Genomic DNA, 17963 nt, shown 5'->3' with positions numbered 1-17963 from the left:
CAGTGCTCCAAATCTCCCAGTGCCGTGAAAAACAGTGCTGGGGGCTTGGGCCTTTGGACCCTCTCCAAAAGGGAAAGGGCCCCATTCCTCCCCATCCCTCATAGCCAAAGGGCCCCTTAGGGAGATAAAGGTCTTCGGACCCCCTTCGCCAAAGCTAGGGGTGGCCTTTTTACATCTCTGACTCCTGAAGCCAAAAGGCCTGTAAGGGGGCAAGGGTCTTCGAGACTATCCCCACCGCAAGTCTTGTGGAGTCCCTTTTACCCCAAGGTTGGCTGAAGCTTCCCCCGGGGAACTGGATCTTCACCAACACCCACAAGGAGGGAGCCTCAGACAACATGGGAAGAGAGCAGCCCATATGGATTGTGCCCAAACCCAAAACGTGCAAACGAAAATCAAACTAAGTGAAATCCGTGCATAAGTGCTATATGCTCAAAAAATAAAAGATAAAATAGTGCCCATAGGCCTCATGGCCGGAAGGTGTAAAAATTATTCTGGCACAGCCAAAAGGCCGGGACCAAGAAATAAAAACATTGCAGGGTTCACTCAAGTGTATTGTGCTATGTGCCTTACTATGTGCAATGTGATAATGGGTCGCCACCACCCATTCTTTTTCAGGTCACCTCCAGGCCCTGTCCCCGGAGGCACAGACACCTCAAGCCGCCAAGTCATCATCGGCCTTCTAGCATCAGACCAAGCTTTCCCACAGTCCTTTCAGGGAGGCTCCAGTTCCCTTACTCGAACAGGTACTCACTTGATCTTAGCCAAAATGCAGAGAAGCCTAATTTATGGCTTATATTACTCATGAGAAGGTATGAATGTGTCCCATTATAAGCGTGGAGTTAAATTAGCCACAAGGTGCCGCAATGTGTCTCTGGAACAGTTCGTGGAGACACATTGCCTTGATGCTTTCTCTCAAACATCTGCTGTAATTAACCAGCCACAAGGGCCAACTGTCCCTAATGTCTAAGTTTTAATAATTTTGTTCCTAGACATTTTTGTCCCTAGAAACGTCACTAATCAACTGCACCGTATAATTCCTCTTAATCAAGGTTTTCAGCCTCCAAAAAAGGTGTCCAAACCTAGTCCTCAAGAGCTACCAACAGTTCATGTTTTCAGGATTTCCATAATCATGCACAGGTCAGTTAATCTATGTGTCTGGGTCAGTAATTATCCCACCTGTTTCTACAGACAGACATCCTGAAAACATGACCTGTTGGTAGCTTTTGAGGACTGGGTTTGGACATCTCTGCTCTACTAGAAACCTGTAGAATATCAGTTATTTACAAACTAGTTATAAACATGTCAGTAAAATCACAAATAAATATGCACACACCCTACTAAAATATGATACTACCTCATGTGTCTAAATATAAATAATCAATAAACATAAGTAGTGAGGCAATTCATGGATTACTTGTCACTGCGTATATTAAGTGTTTCAATTATTCCTCTTTAGTTTGATAGATAAATGTGTACCCTGGTTATTTGGCAGCCTTAGGACAAATATAGAATGACGGCTAAAAGCACTAGCTACTGCACTGTTTAAATGAAAAGAACAAGTCAGATGGAAATACATAACTTGTTATATCTTTTCTTTCTGTTCATGTTTGATGCATCTCTACCATTTATTATGCAGTTTGTTGAGGTTTGACAAAGTAATTGTCTAGCAAACCATAACCATAATGACATTTCTCTGCTTCAAACAGAAGCATGTATTATTAGAAAATATTAAAACAAATGGCTTAATACATCAGCTTTTTATGCAAAAGTTGCTAATACATACATTAAATACACCTTGGGGCAGATTCAATTCAGCGCTGAACATCACCTCGCCCATTTTTCTGCGCGGCTCTATAGGATGCGGGGGAAAATTTGCAGAAATTTTTGCAAAAGCTCTGAAGCGGTGTGTCTTTGTGGACTGTTCCGGAGACAAATCACGTCTTCTCGCACCAAATTGAATCTGCCCCGTTGACTACTATTTATGGAATGCATACATTAATATTAATATTTTTATTTACTTTAAACAAATGCTGAAGTCCTTTCAATTACCGTCATATTCCAGTTTTAAATTACACTGAATAGATTGTCTCAGTGAGAAACACGAGGTTGTACGCAAAGGGACATATATAATTAATTAATTGAAAACATATATTCTTTCACAGATGCACAATTTATTCTGCCAACGTTATCCAGTCACTCGCTCCTTAATTCCTAAGATTTCATCATGGAGTAATCCCTAGATATTTTTCTTCGAAAAAATCCATAAGATTTACAATCTGTCCTTGAAAGTACAGAATTCAGCAAAAACAATTTGGGGTCAAACTTTCAACTATTGACAAAAGCTGTAAGCATTATGTTTAATAGATATGTTTATATAAACACATTATATTCTGTAATTAATGTAGTTATGTATGCATTATGATATATGCTAATTCATCTATGCAGGAATAGAAATATGAAGTTAAAACTGTGATATGCTAACATGCAGTGCTACAGTTTAGGAGATTCAATGGTTTAGTTTTTTAGCATTAGAGCATGGCATTTCCCAGAAGTCTGTTGTCCTCAGGGCCGGACTGGCCATCTGGCCCTTCTGGCAAATGCCAGAAGGGCCGATGGTCAGTAGGGCCGGTTCGATCAGTCAGTGCACTGGACGGTCAGTGCACTGACACTTCCTGGTCACATGTGCCGCGTGCAGCGCTGCGCGCGGCACATGTGATCAGTACAGGTCCTGGAAGGCAGCTGAAGAGCGGACAGGAGAGCGCTGAGAAGAAGGTAAGTAAACCGGGGTGAGGGGGGAGAGAACATTAAAGTTGCCAGACAATAACAGGGGGGGGGGGGAGAACATGAAAGGTGCCAGACAATAACAGGGGGGGGGGAGAGGAAAGATGCCGGACAATAACAGGGGAGAGGAGAACATAAAAGGTGCCACACACTAACAGGGGGGGGGGACATAAAAGGTGCCAGACAATAACAGGGGGGGGGGAGAACACAAAAGGTGCCAGACAATAACGGGCAGGTGGGGGGGTGGAGAGAGAAGGTGCCACACAAAAAACGAGGAATAATATGATTTGGGCCACTATTGTGTGCCATAATTTCAACTGGGGGCACTATTGTGGCATAATATCAACTGGGGGCACTATTGTGGCATAATATCAACTGGGGGCACTATTGTGTGGCATAATATGATTTTGGGGCACTACTGTGTGGCATAATATGATTTTGGGGCACTACTGTGTGGCAAAATATGATTTTGGGGGACTACTGTGGGGTAAATATGATTTTGGGGCACTACTGTGTGGTAAAATATGATTTTGGGGGACTAATGTGTGGTAAAATATGATTTTGGGGTATTACTGTGGGGTAAAATATGATTTTGGGGCACTACTGTGTGGCATAATATGATTTTGGGGCACTACTGTGTGGCATAATATGATTTTGGGGCACTACTGTGTGGCATAATATGATTTTGGGGCACTACTGTGTGGCATAATATGATTTTGGGGCACTACTGTGTGGTAAAATATGATTTTGGGGCACTACTGTGGGGTAAAATATGATTTTGGGGCACTACTGTGTGGTAAAATATGATTTTGGGGGACTAATGTGTGGTAAAATATGATTTTGGGGTACTACTGTGGGGTAAAATATGATTTTGGGGCACTACTGTGTGGCATAATATGATTTTGGGGCACTACTGTGTGGCATAATATCAATTGGGGACATGTACTCAGGCATGAAGGAAGGAGGAGAATGTTAATATAATGTGGGAGGTAGGCTGTTAATTTTAATGGTGAAGTTTAGGTGGGGGCTAATTATTTAATTAGTCCTATTTTATTTGTGGGGTGATGTGGGTTAATTTTATATTAGTACCTAGCAATTTAAGATAGGGTGATTGGACCTTTAATTTAATGATGGGGTGGTTTGGGGGCTATTAATTGAAAGTGGGGCTGTTTGTGAAAAAAAATGTGAATATGAATTATTTAATGGCAGTGATGGTTGCGGGAAATAGGTATATTTATTAAACGTAAATGCTATTTCATTTATTGCTTGGGTTGTTTGGAGGGAGGGAAATAGGGTTATTTATCAGCAGCAGCAACTATTTATATTAAATGTGAATACTAGTATTTTAATGTTGGGGCTGGAGGGAGGCCTAATTATAAAACATGGGTTGTATTGATTAAACACCAGGGCTGGTTGGCGTTTTCTAAATTGCATGTACCCATTTTTTTTCCAAATAGGGCCTCCAGCATTCCAGTATCCAGACAAGCATTAACTGAACTAAAGTCACCAGGAGCCAGAGGTGGGGAAACTAACAAGACAGGTAGAAGAGAGCAGGACAGTCTGCCAACTGTCCTGAATCTGGTGGGGAAGTCCCGAATTTTGGTGACTGTCTCGTTTAGTGAGATTTGGGCCGACTACAAGGACAGTTGGGAGGTATGTCCCACTTCACACTGTACTGCTTGTGAAGGCAAAGCTGCGTGCAACTAACAGTATTGCACACAGTATTGCCTGTGTATTTGTCTAACATTTGTCTAAAATGATAGCCATGTTACATAAAAGGGGCTCCCTGTCTTAAATACCCCAGGCCCCCCAAGCGTTAATCTAGCTCTGGTTAGCAAGAGGGAGCGGATAGCTGCTCCAAGTCTCTGGATAGGACACAGCCTGCAGAGCAAGCCGAGGAGCTCTAAGTACCACAAGATTTGGTAATCTTGTGAGACTAAGAGCTTCCCTGCTCACTCTACAGGAAGTTCCCACCCTGATGGATGTCAGCAGCACCAGAAGCATAGATAAGTACAGTGGGCTGGGGGTGTCATAATGTGCCTCGGGGTGGCATGATAAATGTAATGTTTTATTTTAATGAATGTATCATTGCCCCATGTTGGCCACACCCATAACACAATGTGGTCACGCCTTTTTCGGTGCCGCCGCGCAGGCCCACCTTGGTTTCTTTCCTGCTGGAACTGAGGTGGGCCTGTGGACTATAAATGCCAGGGCTGATTTTTAGTCCCAGTCCGGCCCTGGTTGTCCTGAACAGGTGTGTGAGTTACTGCACATTGTCCTTAGAGATGCATTTGTGCCCCAAATTTACTTAGGAAAAGAAGCGTGCAAGAAAAAGCATATGTACATGCATATGTCCTGTCTGATGCATCTCAAGATGTGCCCAGCTCAAACACAACAGCATTTGCTCCAGGCATATGTCAGGCATACAATTGTGTATATTTATGCCTTATGGTAGCATAGAGAAAGCATAGAGATCTGGGATTACAGTATTAGTAGCAAATGTTAAACTCCCACTGCCCATAGTTATATAAACTTTGTCCTGATGGTTGGAATGTTGAGAGCTATGTCTAAGTGACTGCTACTAAGCAGAAGAACACTGAACAGATGCCGTGCACGCCTGCCACTTGGGTGCATGGCAATGAATGGGAGTTTTTTATAGTGGGTAAGTGAAGTTTAGTGCTTAGGAAACTCTAGCTACACCCCCTTGATCCCATTGTGACATGGCCATATCATAATGGGGCCTCTTGACCACACACAATATGTCTTGATTTTTTGACCATTTATCAGATGCGTGTTTACGTGCAACTCTAAATGAGAACTACAGTGTGAGTACTGTTTGATTTAGACTAATGGCGCTATTCAATAACACCCAAACAGTTATGGGCTTGCCAGAATGTACTGCAATACTCTATTTGAAGAGTAGTGAGGTGGAGTTTAGCACTAAGTACAAGGTTGTGGGAGTTGCTCATCCAAACCACTTCTATTCCATCTGTGCTCCAGACAGATATCACCCACACAGTGCAGAACTATAATTAGGCACAGTGTACAGAAAACATAACACTGATGTTAAAGAAAGGATGCTAGTACACTTCGTTATTTATGGCACCTTGCATCATGATACACACATTGTTGCATCACACTGTGACACTGTAACACTTAATACTTACACACACTGGTTAACATTGGACTGCAATACAATGATAGCAGTCTGTAATTGTTAATATTATCATTATAATTATTATTATTATTATTATTATTATTATTATTATTAACCTTAATTTATAGGGCACCACATGAGGTCCGCAGCACCATACAGAGGGAAAACAACAAGACAGTACATGGTATAACAGTACAATGCAGTAGACAAATAGCACTACAACTTTCAGCACAGCTACTGGGGTGCAATGGGTATATTCAGGGCAGGCTGAAACCTGTACCTATTAGCGTGGGCACTACTAAGAGGTTTATAGCCACTGAAAAATGTGCACAGAGAATGAAGGAGTGGAATAAATGATCAGAGAGCCCAAGCAGGAGGTGCGCAGTGTAGCTGGTGAGCAAACATTATAGACAATGAGAACAGGAGGGAGAGTGCTCTGCTCAATAGAGCTTACCATCTAAAGAGAAAGGGGCAGAAAAACAGTTGACCCATGGGGTGAGTAAATTTAAGGGGATCTGAGGGCAAGAGGCAAGAGTGGGAGAGATGCAGATGAAAGAGGATGAGGTATACAACAGGGTGTAGGCTTTTCTAAACAGGTGCGTTTGCAATGACCATTTGAAGTTGTACTTATAAGAAGATGATGGGGAACAGCACAGGAGAAATCTTGGATAAGGGAGTGAGATGTGGTTAACAGAGTGTAGGGAAGGCAATGATCATTGTCTGACCGGAGAGGGCGGGAGTCAGTATGTATGGATATGAGATTGGAGATTTAGGGAGAAGTGGATTTTAAGAGGGCCTTGTACAAGGGTGAGGAGTTTGAGGAGGATTCTGCAGTGGAACGGTAGTCAGTGTAAGGTTTGGCAGAGAGGGGAGATAGATGTGGAGCGGCGAGAGAGGAAGATAAGTCTAGGTGCAGCATTAAGTATAGATGAAAGAGGCGTGAGACGGGAGCAAGGGAGGCCAGTAAGGTGAAAGTTTCAGTAGTCAAGATGAGAAATGATATGTGTGTCGATAAGAGTTTTAGTGGCACCCTGGGAGAGGAAGGGTCTGATACGGGCGCTGTTGTCGATGCTGGAAGCGACAGCATTGGGCAAGAGATTGAATGTGAGGGGTGAAGGAGAGGGAGGAGTCAAGAATGACACCCAGGCAGCGGGTTTGGTGACCAAAAGAGATAGTGGTGTTGTCAACAGTAATAGAGAGGTCGGGAGGGTAGGAGACTCTTGAAGAGGGGGAGACATTCAGTTCAGTTTTGGCCATATTAAGTTTGAGGTAGCATAAGAACATCCAGGAGGAGATGGCGGAGAGGCAACCAGACACTCGAGAGAGGAGAGAAAGGGAAAGATCAGGAGATGAAAGGTAGAGTTGAGTGTCATATTAAGGGAGGCTGAAGGAACTGATGAGTTCACCCAATCACCCTACCTGTAATAGTCCCTATGGGACTCCTACGGGAAGTATGGATGGGAAGGGCAGAGGTAGAAACAGAGAAGGAGCGGTTGGCGAGGTAGGAGTTGAACCACAAAAGAACAGTGACAGAAAAGCAAAGGGTGTGAAGGGTGTGGAGTAGGAAAGGGTGATTCAAGGTGTCAAAGGCTGCAAATAGGTCCAGAAGGATAAGCAGTGAGAAATGACCTCTGGGTTTGGGTTAGAGAAGATCATTGGTGAGTTTGGTCAAGATAGTTTCTGTGGAGTGGAGGGGGTGGAAGCCAGATTGGAGATGATCAAGAAGAGAGTTGTCAGAGATGGAGCTGTTGAGACAGTTGTAGACAAGCCGCTCAAGTATTTTGGAGGCAAAATGGAGACGAGAAATAGGGGTGGTAGTTAGAGAGTGAGATGGTTTCCAGATTGGGTCTTTAAGAATGGGTGAAACAAGAGCACATTTAAAGAATGAGGGGAAGAATCCAGTGGAGAGGAAAAGATTGAAGAAGTGAGCAAGGTGGGAGCAGGCAGTGGGGAGAGGGAGTGAAGAAAGTGAGAGGGGATGGGATCCTGGGGACAGGTTAAGGGTGGAGAGGATAATATAAGGGAATGTCACCCGTAGTGGGGCAAAAGGAGCACAAGAGGTGGTGACTGGATGGAGAGGAGGGTGGAGTGGAAGGGGTGGCAGAAGAGTAATGGGAAAAGATTTTAAGCCTGATAACCTCAATTTTGGAAGTGAAAAAGTCAAAATATCTGTAATGAGATCAAGGTGCAGGCATTTGTAAATAAAGGTTAATCTAGCATGACACCCACTTCCTCCAGTAAAGTAGTAATTGCATATATTAATGAATTGTGTTACATGCATTTTGAAGTTTGGTGTTTTACGTGTTCTTTAATGTGGCCTGGTAGTTTCACAGGTATAGGGCCTGAGTCATTAAGGAGAGCAGGGGAAAAAAAGGTGTAAAGACAAACCATGTTACAATGTAAGGGGTGCAAATTAGCTTATTATTTTTCACATAAGGAAAACATTGGCTTTTATGTCATGTAGCACAGAAATACTATATTATTATTTTATTTTTACACTGAAATTTAAAGTTGATCTAGGACATGCCCTACCCCAACTATAAATCTGTCCCCACATGTTAAACGTACCACCCCCTCCATTGCAACATGTTTTGCCAAAGTGTAAACTTACTCCTTGTCTATGCTTTGCTCTTCTTAACAACTCAGGTCCCTAAAGTTATTCCTATTATTAGTACATCATCCTTGTTATTGTATTGTAATGCAATAACTGTTTGTAGGTATTTTTATTTTTAACCTGGCCTGTAACGCTAATAATGGTTATTAAACATTTGGTCTGAGGCCAGGCAGAGGGCCAGTGTTAGCATGACCACCAAAATCCTTTGTTTAAATGCAGACTATCAGGTCCCTGTGTTTCCTGTATGACCGCGTATTAGAGAGAATAGGGAAACTGTTAAATGAAGAAGCAGCAAGTAATTTGGAAAATCAGAGAGCACCTTGTGCCCTACTCTCAGAGCAAACCCCCTGATGGTCAACAGTAGTATGCAATATCCCTGTGGTGAACATTCTGCAGGATAAGAGATCTGTCCTCTCTGAACTGCAGAGGAGAATTGAACTGGACATGCTCATAAAGCTTCATCCCAATGACCAAGTCAAATCAAGTCCAGATTGGTTGACTCCGTGCAGCCTACCCCCTCTGCCAGATTGTCATCCCTGCTCAAATATCCACTTGGATTGGTGCAGGATTTCAAATGCTTATTTGAATTTATGGTACAGTGCACATTCTCAAGAAGAGTGGTCGTGAGGTAAAATGAATGACATTTGGAGAAAGAAAGTTTCAGTTTCAGATGCTATGGTCCAGTATAGATAATAGAGTTTTAAAGGTGCTACGACAAAATATAGTTTTGGGGGACATTTAATTAATTCTTGTTTCGGAGGTGGATGTTAAGAGTTGTGAAGGAGAAGAAAATGTGGTATTTATGAATTAACTCATGGCATTAACTTATGAATTTACTCAGGCACATTACAGTGATTTGAAGACAGAGCTTTGAAAGGTGTTAAAATGGATGACTTGAACAAAAAAGTACTCTTATAAAATCTTTCAAGCCTGGGTGTTTGCATGGCAGCTTGTGAGAGAGCCACTGAATCCAGGAAGTTGGCTAAAGTATCTGCTATGGCTGAACGCCACCCCACGTGAGACTCCACCTCCACGGCTGAGCCTTACTGTGGGCGGCAGAAACTGACTTTGTGGACTAGTAGCTTCCTATTTGTCCATTCACTAAAATAGTTCTGATTCGGTATATGTCTGCTGGACCACAATCTACTCTATAAATGCCTAGTGGCGTGTGTGGGAAAAAAAAACAAGCTGCAAGCGCCACCTGCTGGGCAGAGTTATACACTGACCTATATATTTCTTGAAGGAGAAGTGACAGTTGGGAGTGGTTGGTGGTTGCCGGGGGTGACAGTGGGGAGTTTTTAACACCTTAAGTAGCTTGATGAAGGATGTGGCGATGAAGATGAAGGATGAGGTGATGGAGAAAAATGATGAGGTGGTGACATGTGGACAAAACCACGTTAAAAAAGGGCGCTTGCGTCGGGAAGTAACGCTCTTCCCCTGAGGAGGCCTGGGCTAGGCCCAAATGCATGACAAGAACCTTTTTAACACCTTAAGTAGCTTGATTTGACTAGAATGCATGAGTATCATGCACAGGTTAACTTGTTGTGTCATGACATGTGGCTGGAAGGAATCCTGTGGCCAGAACATACAATCACACGCCGTATATGCCGTGGTTTAGTAGCTGACGTTTGGATACATTCTTTATTTTGTTTTAATATCTTGTTCACACCGTTATTGACATCAAAATATTTTCATTTAAATTTGTTTAATAGAAAAAGAATAAACCCATAAACCTGGTCAAACACAGAAAAATAAAAGTTAAAAAAAAGTTTCTAATTTTCTAGTTGAAATACACTAATCTTCAGCAGAAGACAGAATAGGCAGGGCTGCCATTATACAATCAGCCTCAACACTGCAGTGATTTCCACAGTTCAATAGCTACAGCTTCAATAGAAATGTGAAGTTTCCTATGTATAATAAATACATTGATTTTCCTACAGCTAATAAATAAAATGAGATGTGACTACTTTTTTTTTCCAAGAGAAAATATCTGTGTGGTAGAATTAGGACCTTTGGTGAGATACACAATTAAAATGTATCTGTTCAGGATTAATCTATGTCTAAACACTGTCTGAAACGATGTTGGCATTTCAAAACACAATTCTTGCTTTACATGTTTGTTATTAATATTAGTTTTTCATATGCTGTCAATGTGTTACAGCCAAATAGTAATATAAAATATAGTTTGAATAGCTAAACAGTAACTGTCCTCAAACCATTGTTATGATGGCACAGTGGTCAGTATTGCTGCCTAACAGCGTTGGTGTAGTGGGTCTGGTTTCAACCATTGCCCTATCCCCCATGCTGTATGAGATCCCATCAAGATATGGCCCTAAACATTTGTGTTATTTATATTTGGAAGGGGTACAGAAAAAAAACAAAGGAATAGGAAGGGTACAATAATATTTCATAATAGATGCATAATATTTTCAGGGTCGAGTATGACAATTAATTTATAATCCACATTAGCATGTGAAACAAGTCTAGTATGTCCTAATGTAGGTCATGGGGGGGAGCAGGAAAAGAGGATGTATAAGTAGAAGGAAATGAGGGGGCTTATGAGTTTGGAGAAGAACAAACTTAGACAATGGTAGGCAAACATCTCATATTATTCCATGATGTTGATGAGGTAGAGGCCTCATGCATGATAAGGAAGCCATGCTGACCATCTGCTATAAAATTCATTTAATTTGGGTTACTGTGAAGAATACTTGTTATATGTTCAAAATGGTGTTTATGGCAGATTCTATTAGTCACTGTTAAAAGTGAGGGGAGGTCAGTTCTTTACCATGTAGAAACTATAAGACCCTTTCCCACAGTTAAGAAATGTCTGATGAGCTTACCAGTATGTTTAGGCACATCGGAGGTTTATTCCGGTCATCAACTGAATGAGACTGGGCACTCCGCACAAGAGCCTTGTTAGTTTGGTACAGTACCACCACAAGTGAGACAGATTATCCTCTAGGACGCAGTCTCACAACATTTTTTCCTTTATCTTGAAACAGATGGAATATATTGCATTTCCCTAATCTGTGATCACTCTTCAGCCTTGAAGGTCTCCCTCAATAACCTCCTCCTACCTCAGTTTATGTAGCTCTGTCTCAGATTGGCTGTATGACAACAATAGTCAGCAAAATGTCAATACTGAGCCTCTGGAGTAAACAAAAAAGATTCTACTAGGACGATTGACCAATGGTTCACATTGCTACGTTTAAATTGACAAGGTATCTGAGCTGCAGATACTGGAAATAGGAGTTAGTAATGAGATGAAAGCATTGCTGCATTTACCTGAACTCTGGTAAAATGCGCCGTGGAGCAATGACTGATAAAAATTTAATGTTCCATGTAGTCCATGGCTCAATGGCTTTGTGATCTAGGCCGGGCAGGAAAACTGTGTTGTCCCAGAGCGGCATCATTTTGCTTGGGTTGGGAATAAGCATGTATGTACATGCACAATGGTCCCATATAAGTAACCAAAATCTCACCGTTGGTGATAGCTGCATTGGAGGGGGAAGGGGAGGCCGACATTCTGGCATCATATTTTACATTTAAATTAAACCAGATTTTTCAGTTTGGTGAGGTGAGTGAGCTGGGGAACTTGCAAAACATGAGGACCCTTAATGATTCATATTAGATACATTCAGATAAGATTTATTCAGATTTTTACTGGTAAGTACAAGTGATCTCTACTGTTATTTATGTATTAGTATAGTGCGTTTATATTGTCATGCAGCAAGTCCCTTAAAAAATATAGGCAAGACCGAATGCTGGCATAAATATAGTGGACGAAGTGGAAATTTAAAGTTGCAGTATGGAAAATGTGAATGGAATATGATAGTTTTAAAATGAAAGCAGTAGAAAGTGGCATTAGTTATATATGTGTGTACATTTATATATGTGTATATATATATATATATATATATATATATATATATACAGCGACAAAGAGGGTAACATAGGGACAAGTGAGGACCCAGGGAGTCTGCAGGTATAGGCTGTACACAGGGTTAAGTTCTTATGGACTATGACTCCTAATTAGACTTAAGGAAGGTTTTTTTTGTATTTAAACTTGTAATGTTGATTTGTGCAGTGTGACCGATGCAAGCTAGTAGGCCAGGACTGGGCAGAAGGTCTGTGTGTAGTCAGATTTAGGGTCTCCTGGTGTCATCCTAATGGAAGTGTGATGTCTTATTGGTGATGTGAACAATAAAAGCACTGTTTATTGAAACAAGAAGTGGTTTGTGTCTGTCATCCGTCAAGTGTGAATATCACAATAAATAACAGATACATATACTGCCAAAGGTTCTGCTTTTCTACATAGGTTAAAGCACTTCCTGATGATCTAATTATATATATATATCTCAAGACATAATTAACAATCATCGTTTCATCACTAAGTCCTAAAATCTAATTCCATGTGGCAAATATATACATAACAGATTTTACAGTCATTATTTATTCTACAAACAGAAAGCCAACATGAGGAAGCCATGTGTGAAAAAGGATGTACACCTCATGATTAAGTAACTTGTAGAACAACGTTTAGCAGTAGTAATTTGAATCAATTGTTTTCTTTTGGAAATGTCACATTGTATTTGAGGAATTTTTGCCCACCTTGAAATACCGCTTCAATTCATTGATATTTAGCGGCATTTGTTTTTGCTCAGTTCTCTTAAGCTCCCGTCACAGCATTACAATGTGATAGCGGTTTGGACTTTGACTTGTCCATTTCAGAACATTGATTCTTCACTTTTTCAGCCATTACATTACAGATCTACTAGTGTAATTAGGACCATTGTCCTGTTACACGATCCAATCTGACCAAACTACAGCTGTCTGACAGATGGCCTCACATTTTCCTCTAGAATACGCTGGTTTAAAGAGAAGTTCATGTAAGCAACCCCAAAATCCTCACCTCTCCACCACTGTGTCTAAGTTGATATGAGGTTCTTGAGGTGCTGTGTTTGGTGTGTGTCAAGCACAATATGGTGTTTTAAGACTGAACCACTTTTTTGCCATCCGTCTAGAGGAGATTGTTCCAGTCTTGTGTTTTGTTCTGATTAAACTTTGCAAACCTAAGTCACACAACAATATTTTTGTTTTAGTTTTTTCAGAAATGGATCAGCCTTTATCTGATGGTAAAGTCATGTACTTTAACATTTACCATATACGCAATGGCCTGTAAATCCCTGGATGTAGCGTTAACATTCAAGTGAGGCATGAAAGCAAAGGAAGACAATAGGGGTGGAGCAACATCTACTACATCTATGATATCTAATATCCTATTATGCCATAGATGTTTTACAATGAGAGAACACCTGTACATAATTTAAGTAACACTAAAGGTGATATTCTTGGATGTCTCGTCTCCCTATGTGATAGAGGTACTGGGCCTGATTCAGTAAGGCACACAAAACAAATGTAAAATGTGTTTATTTTTAAAACGCATGTAAATCGGGCATACGCACCTCCATATTCAAGCGTATCTGAAGGAACATCTTTTGTTGAATATGGGTCTAGGTACATTCTGCTCTAACAGAGAAAATACACTGAAAGATACGTCCAATACATATGTAGAAAATAAAAATAAAATACAGAACACAGAAAAAAACTAAATTATTGCTGTCTGGTAATAATATACGAAATAATGATATAAAAAAAAATCCCAGATAAAATACATTTATCAGGATATTATTAATGTCTACTGCCACCTGCATTTTTTTTTTATTTTAAAATAGGCTGCTGAGTCAAGTCTTGTTCCCCGGGCTAACATTTGCCAGCTCTCCTCTGGCTGTAGCTGGTGCAAGTGATACGACAGAACAACACATACCTTTGACATGCCCAAACCTTGAATCTGGTGCTGCTGTGTGTGCTCATACTTGGCACACCCTTACTGTACATTGACTATGTGCTTACGCCCATTCCCCTCTCCATTCCACCTATGAAATCGTAGGCTGTCGTAAGTGTCTTATGCTCTTGAAGATGAATTGGGTGTTGCTGTATTCATTGGCATATAGTCCAGTTCTGGACATGTGTAGAGGGATTTTATGCAAGATATGACACGTATCAGCATTTGCATTCCTTGATGAATCAGGTCCACTGTATCCAGTGGCGGATCCAGGGGCTTGTTGCCGACAGCTGCACACTGTGCAGGTCCGTTCAGCAGTGACAGTATGCTGCCCGGCTGCTCTGATTGTGTTTTAAACACAATCAGAGCAGTGGGACAGCACACTTTCATTGCTGAACGGACCTGCACATACTGTGCAGCCGCCGGCAGCCTTAGAACACAGAAAGGGGGCGGGGCCTAAATCCCCCCCCCCTAAAATCGCCCCGGGTAGGGCAAATGTCTGGGTCCGCCCCTGACTGTATCCAAATTGCATTGCTTGGTGAGTACTCAAGCTGGCCTAGAACAGCTTTAACTTTAACAGCTGTTTAACTAATACTTGAGTCTTATATTAACTAAGCAGAATTTGGTGCATGTCCTTCAAAAATAGAGACACTGGAATCGTGTATCGGTTCTGAATCTGTAATATAATTTAAAATAAAAAATATATATTTTTTGATTAAAAAATTGAGGTACATTTAAAAGAGTCAAAATGGTTTAACCACCAATCAGGGTCAAATGGCGATTATATGGGTACATGTTCCTGGCCAACAAATAGGTGGAAATTGATGGAATTTTGAACCCCCCCAAAAAAGTCGATGAGACATCATTGCAGTGAAATGCCAAGATAACTTAAATTGAGTTGATAAAGTACAGGTAACACTAGTTACTGTATATTCAATTCAATTGATGATTTATTGCGGTTTATGATAAAATGGACAAGTGGGTCAGGATGAGGTAACCAGCCCCAAACCAATTCTGCCCCCTTTTTGGAAATCAGAATAAATATAGTAGTCTTTCCTGAATTTTCTGACTTTCCATTGATGATTGTGATTGTGATGACTGGAGGCTGCAGGGCTGACTGACACCTGCAGAGCTATTTGACCAAGTCCCTATGTTCCTTCTCTGGTCTCCACCATGCTCTCCTAGCTTACCATTAATGGTTATATTGTGATGGTACAACCTATCCTATGTCCTCCTATGTATATTATCCTAGCTCTTGATAAAAAATGTTATGTTCCAAAAAAAAAAACTAAAATAAATAAGTATTTGCCAGCATGTATTAGTTATAAAATGCATCAATAAATACCATTTTTTTCCACAAAGAAATATGTTTGCTGTGCACAGCACTGTATACAAGGGCCAGCATTACTGACTCATAGTCCTTAGGCCTTGGGTTCATTTCTGACCAGGGTGATATCTGCCTGTAGTTCTCCCATGTTTGGGTAGATTCCTTAATGTGCCCTGGTTTCCTTCAACATTCCAAGAGACATACTGTAGGTTCACTGGCTTTCTAATATATTGACTGGTGCTATATAAACAAAGGACAATATTAATGCAGTACTAAACATGTATAGAAAAATGATGAAAGGTACCTAAAAATATTTTATATTTAACGTTGTTTTAAAACGTTACAAGAGACGGGCAGACCTGAATTATTTTCAGTTTGACTTCCTGTGAGATCAGTTGATGCTTTTATTTTGCAAGAAGAAGTTTCTTGATGGTCCAGACATTGGCACAGCAGAAATTGGTATCAGTTGTGCAACAGGAAGGCTTTAAAAAAGACCCTGTAAGGGCCAATTACGCATACACAGTACAGTAGTATAAATACATGACTTATGAAACTATACATATGACCAGCCTTATACTGGGTGCCTCTGTGTTTCAGATAAACACTACTTTGAATACACAATGAAAGATATTACCATTAACACCAATAACGGGGGATCCATAACTATGTATAATGACATGGAATGGGGTATATTTAGGGCTCCCTTGTGATAAACCAAAATTATTTGTTAAATGCTAATATGTAGTTGTGGGGTTTCAGGTAATATTCCACAAACTAATATTTGAAACAAATGGCACAAAAAAAACAGAAAATTAAATTTTATATAAAACCTAGCAATCAATACCAAATTAATGATCGGTTATCAGCTACACAGCTTAAAGTATTTAATCCTACCACCAAATGCACATATAATCAAATCTCCCCTAAATTGTTATTCTGTAAAGAAAAAACCACAGTAGACAATAAAATTCAAATGTATAGTTCAGTAATAATCTTCAACGCTATTCTAGTAAAATGAATGTGTAGAAATATTTTTTTTAAAAGGCTACTGAAGCTATTAATCATGTGTCAGCTGTCCACCAATGTTTTGCGTAAACGAGGTTTAAATATCAAATGTGATAGAAAGTTTAAAGGTTACGCTGACGGAAATGCACAGACGTTTCAAACAATTAGATTCAAACTTCGGCAACGCAAAGCTAGGAAAGTGAAAAGCAAATCTGACAAAATGCTAATCTCTCCCATAAAAGAGTGTCTTCTTCTAAACCACTCTGGGCCGCAGAAAAGCTGACACACGAAGCTACCAGCCGCCTGTCTAACCAGACAAAACGATGGAGAAAATCTGCTTTCAAACAAGATCATAAATCGTGTATAGTGCAGGGGACGGAAACCAAGAAACCGCTCAAACCATTTACTATTTTTTTTTTTTTTTATAGCTTTGCAAAATCCTGCAACATAGTTGGTCAAATAACAGGGTGGTAATGACAGTTTGGCAATTAGCTTTTGTTGTGTAAAAATGTGATGCAAATAAAGTAGATCTAACATGAGTAAATTTTCTTATGACCTTGAATCGGTTCACTCCTTGCCTAAGGAAATAATTATCTTGTGACTTGTTTGAAGAGAGACTTACACTTGTACAATAATATTATGGCATTTAATAATAAAAATGTTACATTAGAATCATTTTCTCTTTATAAAGTGGCAACAGATTCTATGAAGCAGTCTAATAGACAGTGCTTACTGTTACTTGTACTGTGCTGTTTCACCTTGTACTGTGCCATTGTTTGTCCTTGTACTGCGCTACGGATACTTTGTGGCGCCCTATAAATAAAAATTAATAATAATAATAATAATAATATGATAAACAATGATAGCAATACTGGATTATATACTAACATAGAAGGGCCTAGCTTACACTCTAACTGGAAGGAAAGGGTTAATAGAAAAACTACAAATGTTCCATGCATATATACCTTTTGAGAGGTTTTCAAATTCCATGTAGTCTTGAATGGACCTGTCTCTCGGCTATAGAATATACAAATATATATTGGGGGGCGTTGTTGTGTTTTCCTGATGAGATATGCTTTCAGTGACCACTTTGAACTTTGAAGACTATGGGACAGTCAAATTAAGAAAGTTGCAGAGTGTAGGTACAGCACAGTTACTGTTTTAGGGTGGAATTCAATTCAGATCGATACATCACCACGATTACCGATTATTATGGTAGGAAATCTCCGCT

This window comes from Mixophyes fleayi, chromosome 5, assembly GCF_038048845.1.
Source record: "Mixophyes fleayi isolate aMixFle1 chromosome 5, aMixFle1.hap1, whole genome shotgun sequence".
Lineage (NCBI taxonomy): Eukaryota > Metazoa > Chordata > Amphibia > Anura > Limnodynastidae > Mixophyes > Mixophyes fleayi.
The sequence above is the reverse complement of the archived record's forward strand: the minus strand, read 5'-3'. Positions refer to the sequence as shown.